The sequence below is a fragment of the Carassius auratus genome, unplaced genomic scaffold (genome assembly GCF_003368295.1).
Source record: "Carassius auratus strain Wakin unplaced genomic scaffold, ASM336829v1 scaf_tig00043880, whole genome shotgun sequence".
Classification (NCBI taxonomy): Eukaryota; Metazoa; Chordata; class Actinopteri; order Cypriniformes; family Cyprinidae; genus Carassius; species Carassius auratus.
In genome coordinates this window covers 47,404-69,464 of record NW_020526796.1, presented here as the reverse complement: position 1 = coordinate 69,464, position 22,061 = coordinate 47,404, and the positions used below count along the sequence as shown (strand labels likewise).

Genomic DNA, 22,061 nt, shown 5'->3' with positions numbered 1-22,061 from the left:
TCTCTCTTGCAATGTGCTAGTGAATTATCAGATTAATCTAAATGGACATGAAGATAATCATCAATATTGCACACCAGCTGGGAGAGGGGGAGAGAACAGAAGTTGGATAGCTATATGCACCAGAAACAGTTCAAAACCATATTTATTCATATCTGTGTCCTGAATCAGGACAGTACTAACACCAAGGACTAGTGTTCACTATACAGCACCACGTCTTAATATAATACTACCCTCTGTATTATGACTTTTATTATGATCCATCACATAGCTACATCAGCCTGAAGAAGATCAGCGTAACTGCTCGCTGCACATAATTAATTCATCCCTGTTTTATTATTGTAAATTCTTCTGATTTAATTATATAATTGTGTTGTAATTCTTCCCATTTTTCGGTACTCTTTAATTCTTAATCTTAACGATAAGTTATTTAGTTTCATCTCTGTACAGTCTCTTGCCAGGTACCCAATAGTCAACAGTTTGCAAAAATGACAATACCCAGTAGGATAGGGGACAATTAAGATAAAATTGATTTGGATTCCTGCTCAAAGAGGCATTGTGATATATATATGTATGTATGTATGTATGTATTTAAGATGCCATTCAAATTAAAGTCAGTGCTGTGAAGTATAAGGGAGATAAGAAATAGTCACGGCCAGAATAAGAATAGGACACACTACATTATACGGAAATGCTTCTTTCCAACTATAGATTGTGTTAATTAGACTTATTTGCTGATAATAAGAGCTACAGAGGAAAACATGATGGAAGAATCTGAAACATCATGTTTGTTTTGTTTTTGTCTTTTTTTTTTTTTTTACTTTCACTTTCTCAGTCTCCTGTCATTGGTTAACGCCACACCATGTGATTCTCGGTAGTCTGTTCAGCCATCTATTCTAAAAGAGGAAGAGATTTAGACATGTTTGCAGTCTTGCTTCCGCCATTTTACAATACTTGGAATTTCGAGTTCAAGATGTAAAACTTTTCTCGAGGGTTCTTTTTCGTGTAAGGTAAGTCTTTTGAGGTTTGTGTGTCCAATCTGTCCAAAAATAATTTCTTGTCGCAGGAAGTAACGATACTCTTTACTGTTAAGGTAAAATTATGCATAAAAGATTCGCATGCGCAGGGTAAGATTCGTGAAAGTGTAAATTGCGTTTCAAATGTAAGACACAAAATGTGTCTTTTAGTGATTTTGTTTGTGTAATTCAGTCGCTGACTCTCGATTTACTCTCATTTGATTGGTTCAATAATCACTACAGACACAAGAACACGTCGTTCTATTAATTTGGCTCAGCATCATTTTTTTTTAGCACACGAATACCTTTTTTTTTTTTTTTTACTTTCCAACTCAAGATTGTGTTTATTAGGCCTATTTGCTGATAATATGAAGTACAGTGGTAAAGCATGATGGAAGAATAATAATTTTTAGTTTTTCTTCTAGTCTTTTTGAGTCTTTCTTATATTTTTACTTTAACTTTCTCAGTGCCCTGCCATTGGCGCTATGAAACATTTTGATTGTAAAGTCTAAAATCAGTTCAGTGCTGTAAAAAGATTATACAATATCTAAAATGTCAATGAAATATGAAACAAATCACTCTAGATTAAAAATCAGTTTATGAGCACATGTTAGTCAGCCTTATGCTACACAGTTGATAAAGGATCATGCTTTTTATTTCTGTATTTTAATTTTTTAAGCACATATTGAGTTATTTGGGGAACTTTTTGTAAGAGTTTATTTTTTACACAATGGTTTTACACGGTCAATCCATTTAGCAGTTCTTGAAATTATTGTTTTAGCTTGTAAAAATCTGTTCACATGTTTGCAATGCATTTGGCCATACTTTGACAAAAGAAATATGCCAAAAGTGTATGCACTGAAAAATGGAAGTCAAAATGATTATATTTATTTTGTGTTAGCATGATGCTGCAGCTTCACCATACATGAATTACACTAACAAGAACAGTAAAATGTAGCAAATATCTCTCTTATGTTGCTTCTACCATCTGTTTATTGCTGTAGGTACAAATCAGAGATACTTATGCTACACTCTATTCTGAATACCAATATTACATTTTGCAAAAAGGGGCTTAATAAGTTCCCTTTGAATAGTAAATCAAAACAGTAGGCCAACTGCAACACCCTTATTATTGTGCTATAGCTATGGATGAACAATAATGACAAATGTCTGTGAAACAACAAAAACGTTTTTGAATTGCACTCATCTGAAATCATAATGCATTACATTAAAAGTGCTTCCATTTTCATGCTTTGTATGTTCAGGGCTTGCATTTTTAGGGACTGCAAAATGAAAATTTTGTCATTAATCACTTATCCCCATGTCGTTCAAAACCCGTAAAAGCTTAGTTCATCTTCGGAACACAGTTTAAGATATTTTGGATGAAAACCTGGAGGCCTGAGACTGTCCCATAAACTGCCAAGTAAATTACACTGTCAAGGTCCAGGAAAGTATGAAAAGGATCGCCAGAATAGTCCATCTGCCATCAGTGATTCAACTGGAACATTATGAAGCGACAGGAATACTTTTTGTACACAAAGAAAACAAAAATAACAACTTTATTCAACAATTCCTCTCCTCTGTGTCTCTCCAAATCAGCGTAGCCGCATTTTGGCAAAGCTGAGCTGTGCGTAGACCAGTGTTGTAGTCGAGTCACAAACTGTCGAGTCCGAGTCGAGTCTCGAGTCCCAGTGTTCGAGTCCGAGTCCAAGTCCGAGTCACCAAAGAAGAGTCCGAGTCGAGTCCAAGTCGAGTCACCATTACCAGAGTTCGAGTCCGAGTCGAGTCTCGAGTCCCGTATTGGATACATTTTTTTGTTTTTTGAGGAAACAATAGCAGCCAACTGAGTTGGTAGGCATTGAAGTCCATTATATGAAGAAAACATCCTGAAATGTTGGGAGGAGTAAATGATTAGGAAATGTTCATTTTTGTGTGAACTAATCCTTTAACACTGTATTACAGAAATACACTAGGCGAAAAAAAGAAAAGTGCATTTTACAGGACACTGTATTTTAAAGATACTTAAAACATAAAAATCAATACGATATGCTGAGAGAGAGTGTGAGAGAGCGAGCGTTTGTGTGTGAGTGACCGAGTGATTTAGTGTGAGTGCATTTGTATGTGTTCAAGTGAATGTGTGTGTGTGTGTGTGTGTGACGGCACGCGACTGGTCAGAAAGCAACTTGTAACGATAAGGGCCGTTCACATATCGCGTCTTTTGCGCGTTCAAGTTCGTCATTTCCAATGTAGGCGCGTGCTATGCGCGCTCATAATGGAAGCGACGTGCTCGTTTTTTCCAGGTGCGTCTGCACTGCATCAAGTTAAAAACATCTCAACTCTTCAGAATGCAACAAGTGCACCGCGGGTCATTTGACAAGAACTAACCAGTCAGCTTCATCTTTTCCCGCAAGTGCCCGAGCGCTTTGGAAAAAAAGTCAAGTGAAAATAAAGTGAGTGACGTCAGTGAGTGTGTTGTCAAGCAAAGAGAGCGAGCGGTAGCAGTGTCTGTGAGGGAAAAAAATAGATCCCGGCCGGTCTTGGGCACGAAACATGAAAAGTAAAACACCTCATATATTTTTTTAAAATAACATTTTTAGTCAAAAACAACGTGATGAATGCTCAAGTCCGATTTTATATATCCTCGAGTCCAAGTCCAAGTACGAGTCATCAGTCCACGAGTCCAAGTCGAGTCACGAGTCCAGAGAATGGAGTGTCGAGTCGGACTCGAGTCCAAAGAATAGTGACTCGAGTCCGAGTCCAGGACTCGAGTACTCCATCACTGGCGTAGACACAATAAAGCCTGTACAATAAAGTTATTTTTGTTTCGTAAAAAAAACAACCAATGGGAATTGATTCAGCATGGTTACGTAGCAAAATATAGTTTTATTGTTTGTAATGATAATGATAATAATTACATTTTAACATACATTTTAGAATAGGTTTCATGATCAAAATATTGTAAAATCGTCCCCTTGGAATTATAAGGTTCTATCTGCATTCCGAGTAGTTTTGAGATATTGAGCTTCAAAGTTTTTGTGTTCCATTCGACTGTGTAGATAGAACCTTATTGTTTTTTAAATAAAAAGTCCCATAATGTACACAACATAAAAAAATCTATCACATAATGTAAATACGTTGACACAGAATAAGAATATGTGAATAACTCAATTTTGACAAAAATGTCAGATAGAACCTTATAATTCCAAGGGGACAAAATGATAAAAATATTAATTTATAAATTTGCCCACCGCTCCAAGTGTGTGTGTGTGTGTGTGCCCTTGAATGAAATAAATGCAGAGCACAAATTCAGAAGATGTGTTACTTACACTTACTTAATCACTTAACTCCTCGGCAAGGGGTGGGCGATATGATAAAAATATAACAATTAATTTGATTTTATGTGTTATTTTTTTTTTTTATATCATGATTTTATCAGGATTCTTTGTCATGTTGGTTTTTCTATTTAGCAAGCTGTTTGAGCATCACAGCCAAACTAATTTCCCTATTATAAAGCCTTTTAAGGTAACACAATAGGAAAAAGTGTGGCGGATATTTAAGCCAAAGTGCATGGGTGAAGATAAAAATCTTTGTCATTATTTTATCTTTTTTATTAAAAAATGAGAACAAAGTTACACATTACAAATACAGATATTATACAAATAAAGTGTTTTATTTTCAGGTACAAGAGGTGTATTTAGCAGGAGCATTAAAAACATTTAATGAACAAATATAAAAATAAAACATTATATACACTGATTCCTATTAAAGCAACTGAATTAAAGTTTTTCAGTCAGGAGTATTGAGTGATTTTTCTCTTTGTGTTTGGTGTTTTATTAACGTTAAAGGAATAATTCACCCAAAAATTAAAATAGTGTTTTTTTTTCACTCAAAAGTTGTTTTAAACCTGATTGAGTTTCCTTTTTCTGCTAAACATAAACTCTATTTTGAAGATTGAAAACCAAACAGTTGCTGGTTCACAGTGACTTCCAGAGTATTTCCCCCTACTATCAAAGTCAATGTGGACCAGCAACTGTTTGGTTATCAGCTTCTTCAAAATATCTTCTTTTGTGTTCAGCACAAGAAATAATTAATATAGATTTGGGACAACATGACAGTGAGTAAATAACGACAGAAATTACATTTTAGGGTGAACTATTCCTTTAATTCACACTGCAGCATGTAGCCTACTGTCCCTTTAAGACCTGCACCATCTAACATACAGATATGCATCTGTTTCTTTAGACATAATCAACATAAACCTTGTGTGTTTTGACAGTATTAAAATAAAACATAACTTAGTTCAGTAATCAGGTACAGTTTGAAGGACTTTTTTCATTTTCGTGCAGCACTTTGAATGTGCTCAGAAAAACCATACGTCAGAACAGCAGGCAAATTAAACATTTAATTAACCAGTAAAGCTTTAAACCAGATATATTAGTGCAGTTTCCCATGAGAGTAACTCTACCGCTGAGTTAACTCTGATGTTAATGTATGTTGCAGTATATTGATTCCGCGTCTCCAGAACTGCAGCTGATAATGTGCGCAGCAGCACAATACAACCATATTTCTTCAAAAGCAGATCGTGGAGACATTTTTATCGTCCACGATCAAAAATATTAATTTCCTACCCTTGGTGAAAATCGCGGACTGGGGACAGAGTGGACCACAAAGGAACATTAGCCTCGGCCACTGCAATGAAGCACCAAAGAAAAAACAAAACAACACAGAATGCCTTCAGCCGCTCTACAGTATTTTAAACTTGTCTCAGTATGTAGTCCTTACAGAAGCATCCTCATTTACTGTACACTGAATGAAATGCCTGTAAGATGTTAAGTGTTAATTTTCTCCTTTGTGTTTCTACCACAGGCCACTTGTTAAAAATGGCAGAAAAGAAAAAATATCTGATTTTGGTGTTACTGGGAAATACAGGAACTGGGAAAAGTGCATCAGGAAACACGATTCTGGGACGACAAGCTTTTGAATCAAGAGAAAGTTTCACTTCTGTCACACAATATGTAGTTGCTCAATCCGGGACTGGCTGTGGACAACTGGTAACTGTTTATGACACACCAGGATTATTTAACACAACTTTGAGTGAAGAAGAAATTCAACAAATGCATACAAATGTTCTTCAGAAATGCAAATCAGGTCCATGTGTGTTTCTGCTGGTTATCAAAGTTGGCAGATTCACTGAAAAAGAGAGAAAAACCGTGGAGAAGATTGAAAAGCTGCTGGGTGAAAAACACTTGAAGAAAACCTGGATTCTCTTCACTGGAAGAGACAAATTGGAAAAAGTAAATATGACAATAGAAAAATTCATCAGTGAAACTGAACCACTGAAGGAACTCGTACAGAAATATGATCAGAGATACCATGTGTTCAACAACAAGAACACAGAACATACTCCACAAGTTCAAGAACTGCTTACAAAAATATATAGGCAGTCAACATACAACATAGGTGAGTCTTTATTATAAATATTTAGATAATATATTATTATAAATAATTTTTGTAACACATTGGCAGGCCTGGACTGGCCATAAGGAGCACTGGGAGAATTCCATGTGCGCCACTGGCCTGTTTTTATTTATTTAGGCCTATTTATTTAAAGTGAAGTGACACACAGCCAAGTATGGTGACCCTTACTCCAAATTTGTGCTCTGCATTTAATTTAATTTGTGCTCTGCATTTAATCCAAAGTGCACACACAGACACACACACACAGTGAACACACACCCGGAGCAGTGAATACACACACAGTGAACACTAGGGTTGCCACCTTCAATAAAGAAAAATAAGGGACGCCTGGGGGGGGCCCTCTGCTTTTGTCGATTGTCACATCACTTTATCTGAGACTTTTTCCTTTGATGATGAACCAGCAGACCGACGGCCGTTGGATGGACACTTCTCAAGAATAATCCGTCCCCGGTGGACTGTGAGTATTTTTGATTACATTGTTAACTTGAGGATGTTTGCTGAGGGAGAATTCAAAAAAGTTTAATTTAATTAACAAAAGCTCCAAATGTTACGTTATCTGAACAACATGAATTATCTTAGTTTATTTTTCAAAATAAAAACAGTTGCAATAACAAATCATAGAAATAATTTAATGGTCTCAAAATATAATTTATGCGGAAATGAACGGTAAACTCCTCACCAATGATCATTAAATTGATTGCCTTGTTTCCATTTCTCATATTGAAACTATCTGCTTAATTATTTACCTAGTATCCTTGTGTACAACAATTTCTACAGAAAGCAAAAGTAAAAGAACATGGCTACACTCTGGTGAAGGAACAGGAGAATAAGATCCTGGTGAAAGATAACGCTGGTGATCAGTTTGTCATTAAAAAGCTGAGCAATTACCAGGTAAGTTAGATGGTTTAATTACAATGAAAAATGAGCGTTAATTGAGGAGAAAGTTAAGTTTCTATAGTCCATGCATGGATATTAATACTTAAGGGGATAGCTCACCCCAAGATGAAAATTATGATTTACTAACCCTCAAGCCATCCTAGGTGTACATGACTTTGGCCCCACTTTATATTAGGTGGCCTTAACTCATGGGCGCTGTATTGAGGGGGGGGGGGGGGGGGGGGGGGGGGGGGGAGGGGTGGAGTTAGGACAATTCCAAGGGCCCCTGATTTACAGGGGGCCCAATAGGTAAAAACTAATTTAAAATGTTATTATATTATTATACACTATATAAACCATCATCATTAAGTATATTTCAAATAATAATAAAATGAATGATATATTTGATTTTACTTATTTTGGCAATAAAAATTAAATATCACCATTGACCATAAAATAAAACATCCATATTGACCGACCACCCTCCTGTATCTGCATGAAATGGTTTGGTCCTGCCTTAGCGCACTCATCAGTGGCGGTGTTTAGTTAGTTGCAGACAGTCAATCAATGCACGGCGCGCTAGCGTTAACGAAGACAACGACGAAAAATATTCGTTAATGAACATTTTTTTATGTGACTAAGACGAGACGTTGAGGAGCTAAACATGATATCTGATGACGAAATTATGACGACATTTATGCAGCGTTTTCGTTTTCTAGACGAGACTGGACTATAATTTTATTTGGGGACTACCGGACATTCAAAATGCCTCCTATAGAGGCTATTGTCCTTCAAAATGTGCGTCCCTGTCATTGGATTGCGATCGGATAAAGGCCGTTTGCATATATAGTCAGTATAACAGCCGCAGTCGATGGATTTATATATGTATATATATATTTTATGTTGCTCCTTTTTCACTTCTGTTAAATGGACAGTTCACCCAAAAATTTAAATTGTCATACTTTATTCAAGATTTTCCAAATGTATTCCTTGATTAAAATTTCTCATAAGCTTTATTAATTTGGTCTAAAGAGAGAATAATTAATGATTATTTTGATTTGAAAACTACATATAAATTAGCTACCACTGTGTTAATGTTAGCGTCATTCCAGTGAGGCATAAGTACCTTTCACCCTGTTACGACTAGATGAACCACTGAAACAATTTTGGAATTTTTATTGTGGCTTTTAATCTTGCATCATATAGTGAACTGCATACTGTATGCGGATTTGCATTTACAAATCACCAGCAGTAAATATTGTGCTAGTACTAGTACTGAACTACAAGAAGCAAGACAGTTGCAAGCCTTTGATTAGAGTTATGTGAAGCTTTTGATGGGACAGTTAGGTCCTAGAGATGTGGTGACAACAGCTGTGCAGAGGGGGCCCAATTAGATTTTTTTTTGTCATGGGGCTCAAAATTCCTTTGTGTACTTACATTTAAATTAATCATTTGATACAATGCAATTATTGTGTACATACAATACATGTTTTTACATTGTACTTATATATAAAAAAAATAACTGCATCCAATTAACTAATGTAATTACATATTATGTTGGTAACGCTTTAGATTACAGCCAGCAATGTACCATGTAATTAAATAGAATTTATAGCATACCTATTTGTAATATAGATATATTACAACATTTTTCTAAACTACTATGCAAACCTACAGCCTTGTTATGTGTAGTTACTGTGTAAGTGTAACATCAGCGGGCTGTAATTTAAAGTCAACCCTTGTTACCCACTTGTTACGTGTAGTATCTTAGAATAGTTAAACCTTACTTGTAAAATATTTACAGTATAAATACTTTTAATTTTGCAAGTCATTTGCCCCTTATCCCCCAAACATTGCACATTGATTATGTTTACCTACACCTACGTACAGCTGTAAGTTATTTTGATCAAAATTTTAATCTGCGTGTCATATGTACCAAGTAATTTCAGAATAGGTGGCCTTTAGTTATAAAATACTTATAAATACTTTATAATTTTGCAGGTTATTACCCCTTATTCCCCAAATGTTGCATATTAACCCCTTATACCTTCCAGTAGGTACTGTTGAGGTACTCATAGTTACAAATAGGTACGCTGTAAATTCTGTTTAATTACTCGGTACATTGCTGGCTGTAATCTAAAGTGTAACCATTATGTTAATACAATTTTCTTAAAATGCACCCCCCACATTGCCTCATAAGGCCTTTATTAACCCCCCATATATATATATATATATATATATATACACACACACATGCGTGTGTGTTGGGCAATATGGTCATTTTTCATATCGTCAGCCCGTGAGATCGATGATTCACGATATTATCGTGCATGTGTGGAGCAAGAGAGAGACTCTTTGTTCTTGTCATAGCAGAACTATTTGGTGTTTTAAACTGCTCAGGTGCACGAGAGAGAGCCTGTGGAATCACCAATAATCAAAAAGATATACTTTCAAACATACTGATAAACTAACGTTAAATATAAAAATACTGTATTTAAAACAGCTAGTTCATATATAGTCTGACGAAACTGTCATATCGCGGGTCCTGTGACAAATCTGCCGCATCTGCACACAGAAGTTATCAGTCTAAATGTTCTGTAAAATAAGTCAACTTCAACGACTACAGGCTCTAATCCTCTTTTGCGTGCGTGCTGTGTGTGTGAGAAATGCTGTGCTGAAGTGAAATAGCTGGGCAGTTTGATAGCCGAATTATAATAGGCAGCCTAATAAAAATTAAAATAATAATAGGTATTATTATTATAATTTAATACATTAATAGGAGAATGAGCCTAAAATCGTCTTGACTATCGACAGAGAAATCTGCTTCCATCGATGTATATGTGCTTTTCATTTTGTGGTGAACTACACCTTTAAGCAACATTTACCAATAACTGTTATTTTCCTCTTTATTACTGTACAGCTGCTTTGAAACAATATGTATTGAATGAAGTGCTATAAATAAATGTAACTCTTTAAGTTCTGTTTTTAGGATGAATCAGAGTTGCTCCCACATCTCAATCACCCACACATCGTCCAGCACAAGGAATTGATCAAAGGTTGAGAGAAAATTCTGAATTCATTCTGTTCATCTACATTAGCTGCAGGCAAGAATAAATTAATTATTAAATAATAGTGTGTTTTTAAATTATTTTAAACTTTAATTAATCTGTTTCAGATTATGACTGGCCTTATATTGTACTTGAGCACTGTGAAGGTGGAGATCTCGCTCAGAAAATCAAAAACAAAAAGAAGGAAAATGTAATGTTTTCTGAGAACGAGGTATGATTGTGGATTCATGGTGAGGCTTAACTCAATAGCACAGGCATTATATTCTTCAGAATCACTTAAAAATTCAAGCAAGTGTACTTGATTAATTTTGGAGCTAAAAGATTTTGGTTCTCCAGGAGCAGAGATCCATCCATACGTTAGAATGATTTATTAAACTGGAGCAGTGTTGTGTGACTTCAACCCTATTGAAACTAATCTAGGTCATTAGGTTTAATAGAAAATTCTAGACAGATAATGTTGGATCAGGCTGGAGCAAGGCGATGTCACTCCTAGAGCAGGATTGAGCAACCGTGATCTATAGGATCTTTTATAGCAACACAACCCTATATAATGGCATGCATAAGTTTATCTTGAGATGTATGTCAGAGAACACCTGAGCAACCAGCTTCCCACATTTAAAACAATGCTGTTTCTCATAATAAACAGTGCCTTGTGAAAGTATTCATACCCCATATGTTGGTCACAGTTTTGTTTTTGCTCTGGTATGCACTTTCAGCTGTTAGACCTCTTATAGACAGGTGTGTGCCATTCCAAACAATTTTAACCTCTTGCCATCAATAGTAAATATTGCAATTTAACAAAATAAAATAGGTATATTCACATTTGACTGAATTACAGATTCTGGACTTGATTGTGAAGATCTGCATGGCTTTAAAGTACCTGCATGATCAACAGATCCTGCATAAAAACCTGCGACCCGAGGTAAAGATTTAATTCAGTTAATCTATACACATCATCTAAATGGGAACAAGAGAGTGCTGGAGCCGTATTTAACCCTTGTTTCCTGATGGAGGGAATGGAGACGTTATGTTGAACGACATATGGAGTCTCACTTGAGAGGCCAATCATCTCTGAGTTTAAGAGAAAACGCCAATTAAAATAGTTCTAGGCTAGTGAATTTAACATACCTGAGCCACTCCCTGTGCCTACAGGTATAAATAGGCGACAGGTGCATCCACTCATTCAGGTTTTATGCTGAGGAGCCAAGAATGTGTCCCGTTCCTAACCATCAGGGAACGAGGGTTACGTAAGTAACCGAGACGTTCCCTGTCTGTCGGTCACTACGAGTTATGTTGAGCGAAATATAGGGGGGTCCTATGGAAAATGCCACAACCTGAACACCATCACAACCCTGTGGCACTGCAATTGTCGACAAGCCGCGGCATGTCACAAAAGCTACGCTTAAAGGGTTAGTTCACCCAATAATCAAAATTATGTAATTAATAACTCACCCTCATGTCGTTCCAAACCCGTGAGACCTCCGTTTATCTTCGGAACACAGTTTAAGATATTTTATATTTAGTCCGAGAGCTCCATGTGACAACAGAGTGTCAGTTAGAATTTTTAAAGCATCAAAAATGCATTTTGGTCCAAAAATAGCAAAAACTACGACTTTATTCATCATTGTCTTCTCTTCCGTGTCTGTTGTGAGAGAGAGTTCAAAACAAGCAGTTTGTTATATCCGCTTCTCGAACGAATCATTCAATGTAACCAGATATTCTTGAACCAGTTCACCAAATCAAACTGAATCCTTTAAAACGGTTCACGTCTCCAATAAGCATTAATCCACAAATGACTTAAGCTGTTAACTTTTTTAATGTGGCTGACACTCCCTCTGAGTTAAAACAAACCAATACCGGTGAACCGTTTTCTTCAACCGGTGTATTGAATCGAACTGTCCGAAAGAATTACTGGTGATCCGAAAACCGATGCAAGTGGTTCTTGACTCGAGAACGAGTCAATCTTTCATTCGTTATCTGGCTCGGCTCGGTGTTCATCTTCAGTTCTCTCTTCACAGCAGTTCAGTCAGTGTACTGTCTGAGTACATTAATTACTCCAGGATATTGGTTTGTTTTAACTCAGAGGGAGTGTCAGCCACATTAAAAAAGTTAACAGCTTAAGTCATTTACGGATTAATGCTTATTGGAGACGTGAACCATTTTAAACGATTCAGTTCGATTTGGTGAACTGGTTCAAGAAGATCCAGTTACATCGAATGATTGTAACCGGAAAGCACTCCACTGCAGAGTTTTGAACTCTCTTGCAACAGACACGGAAGAGAAGACAATGATGAATAAAGTTGTAGTTTTTGCTATTTTTGGACCAAAATGTATTTTCGATGCTTCAAAAAATTCTAACTGACCCTCTGATGTCACATGGACTACTTTGATGATGTTTTATTACGTTTCTGGACATGGACAGTATACCGTGCACACAGTTTCAATGGAGGGACTGAGAGCTCTCAGACTAAATCTACAATATATTAAACTGTGTTCCGAAGATAAACGGAGGTCTCGCGGGTTTGGAACGACATGAGGATGAGTTATTAATTACATTATTTTGATTACTGGGTGAATTAACCCTTTAAGGCCATAACCTTCCCAAAGCCCCAGTGCACTGACCTTGGTACTGAAGGGGCGAAAGGGTGAGTACATCTCTGCTGGAGAAGGCCATGCTGCTGTTCCATCCACAAAAAGTTAGTGGAAGGGATTTCAACCTTCACTGAAAGATGCTTCAAATCTTCCCTATTTGTTATTTCAGCTTGGCAGAATGATGGGGAAGCAACCTTAGGAAAAGGTTGCTACAGGGACCACATCCTACCCGTAGGGAGGCAACATGTGGAGATACTGATATGGACTGGCCAAGGGTGCAGTACTACATATGGAATGGGTCTTTGAGGCAGGTCCTACCTTAAAGTAGGGATGGAACAGCTGGCAGAAGAGACTGACAGAGCGGGGTTGACCAGAACTCCGGGCATGCTAACACCAGTCCTGGGCCTGCTCTGCCAAGTCTGACCACTGAGGGTGCTGGAGGATGCTCGACCAGGGTACGCCAACTGGGGTACTCTACTGGGAGAAGAAAGGTGCTTGCATCCCTGTGTTAGGGGGAATAGCGCAGCAAGCGAGACACCGAGCCAGTCCTTCCAGCCAATTACCTGTTACCCAACACACGGGAAGAAACTGGCTCTACACGAAGGTTCTCAAACCTCGCGAAGGTGTTAGATGTCACCCAGCCCGCAGCTCGACAGATGTGTGCCAGAGAGGTGCCGTGCGCCAGCACATAGGAGGAGATCACACACCATGTGGAGTGAGCCCTCATCCCCAGGGGCACGGCTCACCTTGGGAATGGTACGCCAAGGCGATGACATCCACTATCCAGTGGATCAACCTCTGCTTGGAGACAGTCCTCCTTTTCTGCTGACCTCCAAAGCAGACCAGGAGCTGCTAAGAGCTTCTGAAGCTCTTGGTACGGTCCATGTATATGTGAAGTACTCTTATGGGACACAGCAATGTCAAGGCTGGATCTGCCTCCTCCAGGGGCAGTGCTTGCAGGCTCACCGCCTGGTCTCAGAAGGTAGTGGTGGGAACCTTGCGCACGTATCCTGGCCAGGGTCTCAAGACAATGTGAGAGTAAGCTGGTCCGAATACAAGACCCTGTGCACTTAGCAAAAATGTTTGGAGGTCCCCAACCCTCTTGATGGAAGTGAGCATTATCAGGAACATTGTCTTAAGAGATAGAAACTTGAGCCTCAAAGGGACCCCTCTGAAGTACAGCCAGAACTATAGAGAGGTCCCAGGAGGGTATCAGGGGTATCCTAGGAGGATTTAACCTTCTGGCACCCCTCAGGAAACTAACGATCAAGCCATGCCTCCCCAGGGATCGGCCGTCCACTGCATCATGTTGGGCTCAAACGCTCCAACCTTTCTTGCAGGAAAGAAAGCATGACTCTGACCGAGCATCTCCGGGTCTTCTCGGTGAGAAGAACACCAATTCCTGAACAGACTCCACTTCATAGCATAGGCCTGCCTTGTGGAGGGGGCTCTATCCTGAGTGATTGTGTCTACCACTGCCGGTGGCAGATCACTTAGGTCTGCCACGTCCCATCCAGAAGCCACACGTGGAGGTTCCAAGGATACAAAAAGAAGTACTTCCAAAGAAGTACAGCTGGCAGTGGGAGGACTCATGGAAAGTAAACAGGTCTACCTGGGTTTCCCTGAATCGACTCCAGATCAGCTGGACCATCTGGGGATGGAGTCACAATTCACCGGGGAAAGTGAAAGCGCATTGGCTGCACGATTGAGCTCTACCTCGATGTGGACATCGCGCAGTGACTTGAGCCATGTCTGACTCCAGAGGAGGAAATGGCGGCGAGTTGAGACATGCAACAGGATCGAAGACCGTCCTGTCTGTTGATGTATGAAACAGCTGCATTGTTGTAAATGTCCGTAAATGTACGAAACCGCCATAAAGCTAGAAGCACTACCAGCAACTCCAGACAATTGATGTAACAAAGCAGTCGAGGTCCTGCCCAGAACCCTGAAGCTGCCTGCCCATTGCATGTCGTACCCCAGCGTGTGTTGGAGGCATTTGTCGTGACAATGATGCCCACTCCCGCAACCTCTCTCTCCACCTGGGGAATGTCCATGTACCCCCTGGCTGCTCACCCATCAGGGGTGGTGAGGATTGAAAAGGGAGACGAGTGGCTTCTGACCATAAAAGGGGCTGTGTACAACTTTGTCACCTCTTCATGCACCTCCGGGAAGAAAGGAACCGGAGCAGAATGCGGTTGTGATCCGCGCTCCATGCCGAGAAACCAATCATCCATCATATGTCGTTCGACATAACTCGTAGTGACTGACACCTAGGGAATGTAAATTCTCATGCTCATGCCTATTACATTTTTGCAGGGTGTGTCTTGACTAAGTGACGTCGCCAACTACTGACCTGGCAGGAGAATACAAAATATATAACAAAATATATCTGTTTTCTTATGATAGAGTATATTCTTCACTACATTAGGAACCATCCGTCTTGGAGAGTTTGGAGTGGTCCATCAACGGTATTGTTTAATTTAAAACATAACTTGTCAGGAAAGCTTCTATGCATAATACAAAAAATACATATACAGTACATATGTGCTTTATGATTTGTATTCTGTACCATATTTTCCCTGTTTCTATCAGAACCACTGAAGGACGAACAGCTGAAAATGAACCTTCTTCATATGTTGCACCTGAGATTTTGAATGACAAACCTTATGAGGAAAAAACGTACAAAAAAAAAAACTTTAAAAAGTGTAATGATGACTGGCTATACATAATATGTTTCAAACTGAATACTAATACTATTCTGTTAATAACTTTCACAGTGAAATATGGAGCCTGGGATGTGTCATCTATGAGTTGTGCATGCTGAAATGTGCGGTGAGATTTTCCTTTCATCAGATTGAATGAGTTAAAACAATGATATTCAAATTTATTGCAGGGAATTTAATATAATGTATTAAGAAATATCAATGCAGTCTCAAGACAAAAATGGAATCAGTTCATCAGTTAAAGGGTTGTCACCCAAAATTTAAAATTCTGTTATACTCTCCTGTCATTCCACACCTGTACCTTCATTCACCTTCAGAACACAGATGAAGATATTTTTAATGAAATCTGAGTGGTTTCCTTCCCTCTATAGAGGTCCAGTGTAACTGTGACTCCAGTGGTTTAACATTTTGTAAACATTTACAAAATTATATACAAAGCATGTTCAAATGTAACTAAACACCCTGGCTGCTCTCCCTCTCCCTCTATCTCTGTTTGCACTGCTTTACAAATGTGTTTGCTTAACTGTTCTGTCTCAGTGGGAATACAACTTTTTGGAAAACAAAGATTTTGACAACTGATTCTTATTTTTTATCCCCATTTAGTTTCCTGCAATACTCACAGTTGAGAATGTTAAAAAGATACTCACATCCTCCTATAAAGCTCTTCCTAAGACCTTATCTGAGGATCTTCGTCAGCTGGTAGCAGACACACTTCAGCCCGATCCGGCAAAACGCCCGTCTGTCAGCGAGATCTTGACCAGACCTTTCATCTTTAAATATCTTCATGAAAAGGTGAGTTACCTTCTTAAAAAACTGAAACAATCATAGAATTCGCTTAAAAAAATATACACATTGACACAACATGGGGAAAAACATTGAACATACACAAATTTGATTTGATGAAATTTGCCTTTTTTTCAGAACATGCAAACTATTCAGACACTTTATGGGACGCTAGAGGAACTGAGAGCCCTGGCTGATGGTTTGGAAAGAGTCCATTTCAACACAACTGTAGGCAGTCTCACAGGAGGTGTCATAGGACTGGCTGGAGGAATCGCATCTGTAGTTGGACTTATTCTCGCTCCGTTCACACTTGGAGCATCTCTGATAGTAACAGGGGTGGGAATCGGTACGGCAGTAGCTGGAGGAGTAACAGCTGGTGCCAGCAACATAACAAACATGGTTAACCATAAAACAAACCGGCAAAAGATCAAAATGCTCATAAAAGAGTTCCAAGAAAAAATCACCTCCACAGTTTGCTGCATCAAAAACATCCAAATAGCTGTGGAAACTTTAGAAAGACAGTTTTCCACAAGTGATCAGTCGTCTATCAATGCACAGCCTGGGCTAAATGCTGGAGCTCGACTTGGACGAGGACTGGGAGGCATTCCAGAGCTTCTCCGTTTTAATTGAAGTCGTAAATGTTGGGAAGGTTGCAGCTCAGGCTGCGAGAGCCGTTCGTGTGGCTGAAGCAGCTACTGGAGTTTTGACTGCACTTTTTGTAGCTGTTGACATCTTCTTTGTTTTTCTCGACTCCAGAGAAATTCACAAGATTCGCCAAGATTACGCTTTAAGAGAGAGTCAACGAAAATCAGATTCTACCAGCAACCAAAGCACTGAGTCAACTAACGAGACTTCAGATAACAGTGACACAAACCTGGTCAACAAACAGGCAGAAGAGCTTAAGTCTGAGACCATGAAATTTGTGACAAAAATAAAGGAGACGACAGAGGAGCTTCAGAAGATTCTGGATACACTGCGAGATGTACTGCAGCCATTCTCTGAGCTGCCAAACAATGACAAAAAAACTTGTTAGTAAAGTTCTCCAGTCATAGATTAATTATAGTCATATCAAAGTTAGGTGATGAATATGTATCTATTCTGGAATTATTCTGAATTTTTATGATGAAATATCAAAATGAATATTGCTAGATTCAATAATGCTTAGAAACATTTTGAGAAGCAATAAAGTTTGCTGCACTTCCATCTTAAGAATGTATGTTTGGAATTTTCTTCTAAATTTCTTCGATGTTTTAGAAATCAGAAAACATAAGAATATATATATACAGTGGGGATCGAAAGTTTGGGCACCCCTTGCAGAATCTGTGAAAATATGAGTAATTTTCAAAAAATAAGAGAGATCATACTAAATGCATGTTATTTTTTATTTAGTACTGTCCTGAGTAAGATATTGTGCATAAAATATTTTAACATGTATTCCACAAGACAAAAAAAATGCTGAAATTATTAAAATAACCCCACTCAAAAGTTTGGGAACCCTTGGTTCTTAATACTGTGTTCTGTTACCTGATGATCCTCGACTGTCTTTCTGTTTTGTGATGGTTGTGCATGAGTCCCTTGTTTGTTCTGAACAGTTAAACTGAGCAGCGTTCTTCAGAAAAATCTTTAAGGTCCTGCAGATTCTTCAGTTTTCCAGCATCTTTGCATATTTGAACCCTTTCAAGCAGTGACTTTATGATTTTGAGATGCACCTTATCACACTGAGGACATTTGAGGGACTCAAACACAACTATTTAAAAAGATTCAAACATTAACTGATGCTCCAGAAGGAAACAAGATGCATTAAGAGCTGGGGGGTGAAAACTTTTGGAATTTGAAGATCAAGGTAAATTGTACTTAATTTGTGTACCGGGAAACATACAAGTATCTTCTGTTGCTTACGAAGGGCAGAACTAAATGGAAAAAAATTATATTTCAACAAAATAAGACAAATTTGGCCATCTTCATCGTGTTCAAAAGTTTTCACCCCCCAGCTCTTAATGCATCTTGTTTCCTTCTGGAGCATCAGTGAATGTTTGAATCTTTTTAAATAGTTGTGTTTGAGTCCCTCAAATGTCCTCAGTGTGATAAGGTGCATCTCAAAATCATAAAGTCACTGCTGGAAAGGGTTCAAATATGCAAAGATGCTGGAAAACTGAAGAATCTGCAGGACCTTAAAGATTTTTCTGAAGAACGCTGCTCAGTTTAACTGTTCAGAACAAACAAGGGACTCGTGCACAACCATCACAAAACAGAAAGACAGTCGAGGATCATCAGGTAACAGAACACAGTACTACGAACCAAGGGTTCCCAAACTTTTGAGTAGGGTTATTTTAATAATTTCAGCATTTTTTTTTGTCTTGTGGAATAAATGTTAATATCTTTTATTGCACAATATCTTACTCAGGACAGTACTAAATAAAAAATAACATGCATTTAGTATGATCTCTCTTATTTTTTGAAAATTACTCATATTTTCACAGATTCTGCAAGGGGTGCCCAAACTTTCGATCCCCACTGTATATTTTTTCTGTATACAGTGGCTACTTATTATAGTTTTCCTTCACTTGTAGAGAAATGACACAGTGGAGTGTGCCAAAGTCCTTTTAGGCAAGTCGTGCCACTCGGCCGCCATCTTGGCAACGCCTCCGTGCAGCTATTTAAGACTTAACAAGACCAGGCTCCTATCTAAATGAATGGGCATAGAGTCAGAACTGCACTTTCACTGGTCACCGGGACATAAAAACTGCATGTATAGAAACAGCAGTAGAATATAATAAAAATCACTGAACATTTTTTATGACTTTGCCCCAAAATAAGGTTTAAAACGCCTTTTCCCCCACAAGTTATACTTTTACTACGCATGTGCAAGGGTTCCTCTATGGAAGCATATGGGTAGCATTATTCAATTTGGAATGTAATATGCAAAATGACAATGCAATATGTAAAATGGCAATGCATTTCTGTATTTACATTTACATTTTCCAATACATTTGTGCAACGTATGGTGCAAAATGAAAATTAAAAATAAATTACATAATTTTCATTTGCCATTTCACACACTAGAAAGAATGAAAAGACCGAGCTGAAAGTTGAGCGATTCGGCCAATCAGATGAAAGCGTTTCAGCTCCGCCCACAAGTGCGAATGAAATATTGAAGCCATAAACCGAAATGATCAAAACGTACACGCATAGATATATATATACCTATGACGTACACGGACCAACTGTCTTGTCCATGTTCTCTCACTTAAATGCTCTCGAGTCTTGAGTCTCTTGACCTTCTGCAAGCCCTGCCTTGTTCACTTAGTGATTGAAGTAACGCGAGGGGGCGGAGACGTGATCGGCTCGGAATGCATTTTCAATGTGCACACTGAATTTTGCTACATTCATTGTGGGACATTGAATGAAAATGCAATCGTAAGTGTCTTGACTGTGAGTGTTAATGCAATTAAGAAAAATAGCATTTGAATGATAATTTTGCCACAGTTTTTGCTTGAAACATTTTATACATATCTAATTATTTCTGTAATACATTTTCATTTTAATTTTGCAACTTATAAAGCGTTAAAATTAGTATTCATTTTACAGATTAAAACTAGTGTGTGAAATGGCAAATGAAAATTATGTAATTTATTTTTAATTTTCATTTTGCACCATACGTTGCACAAATGTATTGGAAAATGTAAATGTAAATACAGAAATGCATTGCCATTTTATATATTGCATTGTCATTTTGCATATTACATTCCAAATTGAATAATGCTACCCATATGCTTCCATATTCTTCAACTGTGCGCATACATCAGTGGAACCAGACAATAGGCTTAAATGTTTTCCGTCTTGACTGTTAAAAGCAGATGATTGGCTTTCCAGTGGGAGGGGCGGGACATGTGCATACAACCGCCATCTTTGCCGTTACGGGTTTTCCTTATATAGTTGTATTGAGGATTGAGGAAGTGGCATGTCTCTTATAAATTGTCTCTGACTGTGCACGTCTCTGGCCATCTAGTGGTCGCAGGTGTTATGTGGCTCAGCTGTTTGTGTGTCAAAATTTAAATGAATCAAATAGAATTGACTCGGAAGAGATGTCAATGAATGCAGGTGTGCCACTGGATCCATAAATGCACATCTTCCTTGTTGCATGTGCTAATTCTGATACACCAATGCAAAAGAAATCATCTGAATTCACAAACATGTTTCTATTTGTACAAACCACTGCTATGCTAGTTCTGAATTTCACAGACACATGTTTGGTTGTGGATAGTAAGACACATTTGCAAGATTTAAGTTAATGGATTGTTGTGCATGCATTTGTTTGTACCCGTCATCCCATAATAAGGACCCCTAAGAGGCAGTGGTGATGCCTGAGGAAGTGGTGATACCAAGAGGAAGTGGTGATGCCTGTCTGCAAAATAAAATATATTATGCTCAGTACCGCCACTCCCTATATGCAGAGTACGCAGTCTGTGTAGGGCACCAACTCCCAGAGGGGGCATCATCCCAGTTGCTCAAAACAAACAAAAAAAAGGCATAAAGTTGGCTTGATTTTGGACGTTCGAGAGTCTCAAATTTAGGGACCGTGCGATATTGGTATACACTTTTCTAACGTCAGTAGCATTTGAGGTGTATAGGTGTCAGCTATAATGCACAATTGAATTGAATGTTTGATATTTATTAATATAAACTGTATCCAACGACTAAGGGTCTGCTTAAAGGCAGGGAAACCCTTTTTAGGAGGACTGTAGCAAACAAGCAATTGGTCAGTTTTTCTCCACAGGGCAGCTCTGTGGACGTATGTGTCCAGCGCTCGAAATGGACACATACAGTTTAGCTTCTCCTGGTCTGGCTCCCGAAAGGGAGGAGGGCAGAAGGCCTGCAGTACTACAGGTTGTGGTGAAACAGAGGGAACTTTAGGAACATAACCCGCTCGAGGGTATAAGAATGCTTTGGCCATACCAGGGGCAAAGTCTAAGTAGTTAGGGGCCACCGAGAGGGCCTGAAGATCTCCAACTCTCTTTAGAGACGTAATAGCCAGTAATAGGGCAGTCTTAAGGGTCAGATGTCTATCTGATATATCTTGTATTGGCTCAAATGGAGCTTTACAAAGAGCCTCTAACACCACAACCAAGTCCCACGGGGGAATACGGGACCGTACTGGAGGTCTCAGCCTCAGTGCACCGCGGAGGAAACGTGTAACTAGGGGGTGTCTACCCACTGACTGACCGTTGAAAGGGACGTGGTAAGCAGCTATGGCCACCACGTACACCTTTAAGGTGGAGTGAGTTAACCCTGCAGAGAGCTTAGCTTGGAGAAACTCAAGAACTGTACCAAGTGGGCAGTTAACAGGGTCAAGCTGGTGGTCTCTGCACCATGAGGGGAAGAGTTTCCACCTCAGGGCGTACAGTTTCCTTGTAGGGGGCTCTGGATTGGAGAAGGGTCTCAACAACCTCAGTTTAGAGACCGGAAGCTATGAACTGTGCCCCCTCAGGGGTCACACCCACAACTTCCACAGCTCCGGGCGAGGGTGG

At 38.8% G+C, this 22,061-nt stretch overlaps 1 pseudogene; it reads left to right on the top strand.

The window, feature by feature from the left end:
* The first annotated feature begins 869 nt into the window (after positions 1-869).
* Positions 870-17,730, top strand: LOC113086688 (uncharacterized; annotated as a pseudogene).
* Positions 17,731-22,061: the final 4,331 nt, after the last annotated feature.